This window comes from Pieris brassicae, chromosome 7 (genome assembly GCF_905147105.1).
Source record: "Pieris brassicae chromosome 7, ilPieBrab1.1, whole genome shotgun sequence".
In the NCBI taxonomy this organism is placed as follows: Eukaryota; Metazoa; Arthropoda; class Insecta; order Lepidoptera; family Pieridae; genus Pieris; species Pieris brassicae.
Genome location: NC_059671.1, coordinates 14,267,384 through 14,275,465, shown reverse-complemented (window position 1 = coordinate 14,275,465; position 8,082 = coordinate 14,267,384).

Below are 8,082 nucleotides of genomic sequence, written 5' to 3'. Positions count from 1 at the left end.
ATTTAAACAACAACAACATTACAACAATGAAACAAACGACTGTAAAAATGTTTTATACCTTTAGTATGAATATGATGAAAGTAACATGTTTGATATACTTTCTCAAAATCAAAGAACAATTGTATGGAACGCCCATCTTCCAAATTACACCTGCGTTACAAATTGTTTCGGACATGGATATATCTTTAACTTCACTTGTAACCGTGTTAAAATTGTATTTATTACCACCATCTGTCACCGCCGTAATGACTGAACCACATGTGAAATAAAACCATTTTGAAATCAATTAGAGTTCACCAAGTCAGTATAATAAATTAGATTTTTAGAAACGTATTTTGATTTCACTAATCACCGATTATACTAAATACTTGGATACATTTAATCATATGAAAAAAGTTAAGCGGCCTATTTTAATAATACACCCTTTTGACCACTACTACCATTGGGTAGAAGTATTATTATATTTTATATACTAAAAAAAGTCTATAATTTGTCTTTATCACTATCATGCCACTTGCAAATAGAATAATAATTAAATAAGTAATAAATAAAAGTGACAGCAGTACTCGACAAATTGAGGCTTATTCCTTAATCCTTCATGGCACTTGGTGATAATAGTAATTCTGAGTGATGCAACACAGTGCCTTCTTCTACAAAGGCAGTAAATGAAAAATGATCGAACTTTCCTTACCTACCTTTTAACATCGTGATTCCCGAATACCGCAAGACCCGTTCAACTTCTATCACTGTGAAATAAATATTATTTAACGTAATACTGTAACGTAACGTCCTTAACATTGTGTACAGATTTCTCGATATATACCAAAGCGAATCTTATAAAAAATTACGAAATAAATTTTTCCTGCGTAAAGCAGAGCATTACAATCAATATTATCGTCTGAGCCTCAGAGGTCTGATCTTGATTTATTGTTGCGCTTAAACGTGCCGTATTATTAACAAGTTGTAAATCATTTATCGGAATTAGGACCGTGGTGAATCGCCACTTGATATTTGATGACGAGAGCTGATACACTTCCATATTTAAATATGCTGGACCACAGCCAGGCTTCTAATAACAAAGTGCTTAAAGTCACAGTTTATTTCACCAGTGGGCGACGGGGTCGTCACGTCCCGACGCCGGGAAATGTTATGATCGAACGATGTTTGTTTTTTACGTCGATATTATTCATACTAATCTGTGCATAATTTTATTTATTTAGGTACTAAATTTAAAAAAAAAGTATTGCACGCTAGTTTCATCTTGTTTACGATTTATGTTAATAATACCATACAACTACGCAATTCCGGAGATGCGCAAATCGCTACATATGTCAAGTTTCAGTTTTCAGTATCCCTCAAACATTAATATGTATGTTTTATAACAACAAACATGAAATGAATGTAACGTTTTGTGTAATGGAAAAGAAAGAGTTTTGTTGGTTTCAAGGTACCACTTGAAACCACTTCCCACAAATATTGGAAGAAAATGGCGATTAAAAAGAGTGGCGGAGAGTTTATTGCCAGTTCTTCTCTTCCGTTTTACGCCCTTATTTGAGAACTGGCAGTAAATCTAAAATTAGAAACATTTGTTATGTATTTCTTTTTTGACGTTCGTAAGTGTACATTGTGTTACCTACGTGAAATACTGATTTTGACTTCGATTTAAAACGACGACTAGAAATACAGTTATTTTATTTTATTAACATAAGAGCTTACAAAAATGTTATTAAATTTTCATGTTAATCTAAAACCATTTCACACTTTACTTCAATTTAAAATATTATGATAAAAATGATTTAAAACTTGATAGCTTTACCAAAATGCTAGATCGCCTTGTTTTTCTTTTGGTACCTTGTTGTCTACGTAATAGGTATGATAAATTGATATAACATTGTTTCGCAGGACAATGTAACAATGAATATAGACGCCATTTGTGAACAAGACTGGATCTCAGGTTTCTTAAACTGGCACCTCCCACGTGGACTTATGCCCTTAACCTTTGCCGGTCGTTTCGCGCATGCTTTACTGTGATCACCATAAACGCACGCTTTATCTAAATTTGGAGGAATAACTTGAACAATTACGGAAAAATAGTCCCCGCAGACCATTAAATCCTGAATTGGCAGGCAATTAAAGGCAGGTACAAAGGGTTAAACAGTCGTTAATATGGTCATGATTGCAAGGTGGCTTTGGTGATAAACCATATATAATTAAATATTTATTTTTAATATCGGCCGGAATTAACTCTCCGTTATAATATTATTAACATTTCCAAAATCATTTATTAACGTAACGTAAGTTCTATTGACATATTCCATTTCCATTTCATATACATTGGTGAAGGTAAACTAAAAAATAACATTACAACACCATATTTTTTTATAATCAAAAGAATAATATCAAGTATTTGTTGTAGATTTGGTACTTGGTACACAATACTATGTGCCAATATAACAATTATAGCTAGTAAAACTCAAATCTGCGCAAGCGCGCACCTGCAAAACGGCGTAGCGGCGCCGACGCCGACGCACTTTCAAAAAAGGCTTACGTGGCGCTGTCTACTGTCGGACTGGGTAGACAATATCATTTTATGTCTGACCTAAATATTATATTACACTATGGTTTGTAAAAACAAGCTGAGTAAAGCTTATTCGAACTTGTTCGTTTTCCCTTTTAAGCCTTTCTGTTTAATCATAACGTTCCGTTGAAGAAATAAGAAAACTTGTATGTAGTGTTAAAAAAAACTTTATTGCACATGAAAATCTATACTATTATTTTATTAAAAGTTCAATTACATTTTCGAAAAACTATTACAATTAAGCAATCATGTCTCAATTAAATGTGTACATTCAACCTTTAAGGTGTTCATTAAATCCTGTTCTACTTTGGTACGCTTAAGAGGCATATGGAAGACGGCACATTAGTCGCGATCAACAATTGCATGAAAATGGACTATTTTATTTCGTGTCGAGTCCCACGCCATTGGATTCAATTATAAGGAGAACTAGATAGTGTTATATCGTGACCCGTAAATTGGAACGGTCTATCCTGTAACCTCCAAGTACACAACACAATGTTACGGCACCAAATCAATACAACAAATAAACTATTATTTCTCACGCGTGTCCATATTAGAAGCGAACACAAGTGTAATAGCTCCTTTTGCGGAGATCGCTATCAAAAGCTTTCTACTACTATTGAAAATTAAAGCTATTGAGCTTCAGGTGAATTGTGTATACGTTTATGGACGCTTGAAAGAGAGGGTACGTAAGTATATTTTAATATATTACGTTTCTAAACTGAAGGATACAATCCTATCATTCGTAACGTAATCTAAGAGCTAACTTCGCAGTTACGTTTTCCTCAGATATCCAGATATAATATTTGTTTTCGCTGCTCGAATGCAATAACTTTCCATACATATAGCCATAACGTTGTTTGTTCCGACTTGCGTTTCGTTTTATATACTGACTGCTGTACAAAAATGTATTGATTGAATTCAAAATGTTTACGATATTTTGCGTGTTGTGCAGGTTGACCTTTTACTGTTAAACACTGAAAAATTTGCTTCACTCAGCAAATAAAAGCTAAACCACAGACAAATGCTTAAACGAACTTGCGTCAATTATAAGAAGTTTTCCATATAAATAAGTATATTGTTATTTTCTATAGCTACTAGATATACGTAAATCATGATAAACATAAATAGACAACACCTTTTAGATACGTTTTAAAATTTGAATCCATAAATTAAGTTCATTGTTCTGTGCCAAGACATTGAGAACCAGTAATCATGGTTTCTTGGAAATGTTATCGAATATATTATTTTGTTATTCTTTTTTAAGAAACTTTGTATTTCAAATAGTTGAGTATTAAGATACATTTATGAATATAATTAAAAGTGTTACTTAAATACGCAAAAATCAATAGGATTTATACAATTTGGTATAGAGATACTTTACTGATCGTGATAATGTCTGCAAAATCATTTATTTTGGAACGATGTCTGCAGATTATACAATATATATACACTAGTATGTAGCAGTAGGGTGAAGAGCCGACTACGTATATATCAGTTTGAATGACCCACTTTTTTGTAAGAAAGATAAATTGATCTCTCCGACAGAACTCTCTAGACGTAGACATTTATTGTAAATAAATATATTATTAAACTGTCCTTACATATATAATAATAGAGAATATTGAATGCCTATTTTCTTGTCGTGATACTACAACATATTCGATGCGATGAAACCAAGCTTATACGACCTATTCAATTTTTAACTACATACTAGTCAGTACTACATAGCAGTTTTGTTTTATTTTGTGTGGCTTTTTGGTTTTGACGAATTATTTTAACAACTATACATTTTAATGTTTTGTTCAACAGAATTGTTGCCGGAAATCGTGCAATGAAATTCAAAAGGAACGTTTAACCGTAAGCTCATTATGCTTAAGAATTATGATTACCTTAATTAAATACCGGCTAGGCATACTTCTAACTCTATTTTGCGGGAATCCCGTATGCCATTATAAGAAAATGCAGATCTCTTGGACGCTTTAATAAGAATAAATTTGAAAGTGATATAAAAACTTTTAGGTAATTTAATATAATATAAACTTCTTAGCATAGTTAACTTATATTATCTTCAAAGTATATAATGTATTGCCATGCAAACTAAAATATGACACAAGTTATAAGTCTATATATTGACATATATAAAAAAGGGTTAGAAAAGACAGTTTTTATTCTTTGAAATGACAGTAATAATCAAAATATTACGAAACAACATTACCAGACGTTTAATGATCTATCGTGGACGCTAAAACTTTAAACCACAGATATCATAGATATTACGAAATACAGTTCTAAACTGACAAAACCTTTGGCAATACCGTAAAACACAGATAACATCCTAACATACGACAAGTCTTGTTAGAACCTAGGTCAACCCCACTTTTGCTAACTTGTAGGCCATAAAGGAACCTGTGTTGATAGAGATTATAACTAAACACACTATACGTTTAAATAAAAATAATATATTTATTCAAAGCCACAATCTGGAGCGTCTATACGTCTGTCTCATTTGTTTTCTTTATATTATGTGATTAACTTAATTATATATATACCCCATATATGTGGTTAAATTAGAAATTAATAAATTCATGTTTGACTACGTATCAAACTCAGAAATGGTAATAACAAATGAAAACATCTTAATTTAAAGTAAATGTGTCTAGACATTGTTTTAACCGACTTCAATAAGATGGATAACAGTTTTTTTGTGACATTTCAGTATCATGATCTATGACTACCAAGCACGAATTCTAAATATCGTAAATGAAAAGTTGTCCACAAAACATGTGATTTTAAATCCATACATACCTTGCTACTTAGTTTATGACATATGTAATCATTTCTGAAGGAGGCTATTCTAGATAAATAACTAATTATATAGATTTGTCTTATTTGACATTTCCTCTCCTTTTCTTAGTCGTGATCGGTTTACATTTTTTAAAGTACTTTATTGATATACCCATATGTTTAATATTGTAACGTTATCGCGTCATCGAAAAACCCGTTTTCCCGTCCTATATTTAATTTGTTACACACTAGTTTTATCCAATGTACACAATATCTTGGAAGAAACAATAGTTCCAATTGGAACATTGAGATATGTAAAGAAAAATATTTATGGGCCTCACGCACAGGTAGACTAGGTTATTTGACCACTGACGCCTCGCAGGTAATGAAGTGAGAAACGACCCGTTATGCAGGAAAGTTTATTTAAAAATTATGTTGCGGAAATATTAATAGTATTCAAATTATTACTTACAACTATGTTTTTAATCACCAAAAATATCATGAAATCGCTAAGATTGTATACACTTATGTAAGACACTCTTGCAATAATTACTCTCCCGCAATAATTCGGTCGTAAGACGATGCCTAAAGCTTTCTGCGGTAAATAGACTTTTAAATGCAAACAGAAGATTAAATAAATATTGACGTCTTCTTTAAAACTCTAGTACATCACTTAGCTCTATTGTAAATAGTTTCTGCAGCGTACGCGATTTAGTTATTATTATTGGTGTTTTGCACACATTGGTGGATTACACTATCGTAATTTCATAAAGAACCTATTTAAATATTCTATAGCTATAATGTAGGGTTCTAATTCTTTCAAAATATTTTAGAGCCTATTTACTGCAATCTTTCCTTTGCAATATTAGGAAAATTTCCCTTTGGTTTATTAATACAGTGTTGTAGGTATACTGCCACAGGGACCAAACTTTTTAAATTTGTTTTAATTTTATTTTTATTAATTTTTAATTATTTTAATTGTTACTATTAAGAAAATTTTAAACCTGTATATTGATTTGTTATGTATGGGTTTTATATACGATATTAATACATAGATATCTTTATCCTGGATACAACTTATTTTTTTCATAAACATACTTGCAGACTTGCTTTTGGAACGAATCGGTGTTATTAAATTAATAGCAAAGATGATAGAAATTCAAGCTCTCTACTTCCAGCTTGAATTTGAGTGTTTTATTATTCTCATAACTTACAAGTTATATTTTTTTGGAAACTTCCGAAGCTTCTCCTTACAAAGAATCTTTACGATTATAAAGAAACTCTGTAGACTGTATTATAACATATGTGACGAGAAGTCGAGTTTAGCGGTAAATATCTAAGGGCAAAAAGTGTGGCGGGCGCCTGCGGCTGTCGCGTGCCATCTAGCAATTAAAGTGTTGTGCGCTCGCGCCGATGTTGACTATGGCTTACATGTCAATTTTAATTATTATTGTCGGTCTTACACGAGAATACGTCTAGCCGTCCGTTATTGAAGCAGTCTACTGTCTAGCCGATCACGATATATCCAATAAATAGACAAAAACGGGTTAAAATTGCGATTTTCAAGTTGATACAAAGATGCAAGATATTATCGTTACAATAAAATGTATCTATCTATTAAGCATTTTTTTAATTGGTTTTATTAGATATAAGTAATTGTCAGTATGGTCTAACCATTAAAATTCTGTAGCGACATCTAGAAATCACTGTTATTTCCTGAAACGCGCTAACTATATATAGAATTTCCCAACCTTAACCACTTCGAGACGGCCAGTTGGTCAGGCTAGGCCCTTTGGTTGGAGGAATATCTCCACCTTTCCTTTCTCCACAACCCAATAGAACTCTGTCTTTCACTGAATATTGGTCAGATCTCTTCGAACTCCCTTTGTGGACGGTTTTTGAATTGACCTTTTCTTTTCTGCATTTTTATTTTTTTGTTCTAATAAAGTACCTTTACATATACAAAATTGAACTGTTATGATTTATGCAATTCGATAGGCTGACGTTCAATTTAAAACATAAAGCACGTTTTGCCTGCAGCCATTTATCCTATTAGATCATTTGCAAGCATCGCAACACTTCTTGCCTTTACCAATTTTCTTTTCTATATCACCTTCATGGTATTCACTTTCCCACCTTTACTTACTTGATAACACAAGATGCGTTTATACGTGCCCAGTCTTTGAGTCCCGAAAAAACAAAAATATCTAGGCTATTACACTTCTTAAAGTTTTTTTTCTAGTTGCATACATAATAATTATGCCAATATATGTTCGTTCGTTTTACTTTAGCTTCAACAGGTTTTACCTGTCAAAAAACAAGGAAAACAAAAGAAAAATACTGCGAAAGCAGCCGATGAGCTCAGTATTGTGGTGTTCCAATTCAATTTATCCGAAGCAAAGTTCAATAACAATACAGCAAATAGAGAATTTAAGATAAATAACTACTAACATTTAATTTATAAATAAATTGTAACTTTCATTTTTTTTCAAATTTCGACACCATCGACAAAACCGCTCTATATTGAAATATTTATATCTTTAGAATCCAATATTTAACAGTGAATCATCAACAGAGGTGAAAGTTAACAAGTTCGACTAAGCCTCGTAAATCCGCGCCACTTGACAATGAACAATATGACACTACTAATGCATTTCGAAATAAATCGTGTAAATCTTCTCCTACATACACAACAAATGCGGAAATTAACCTGTGGT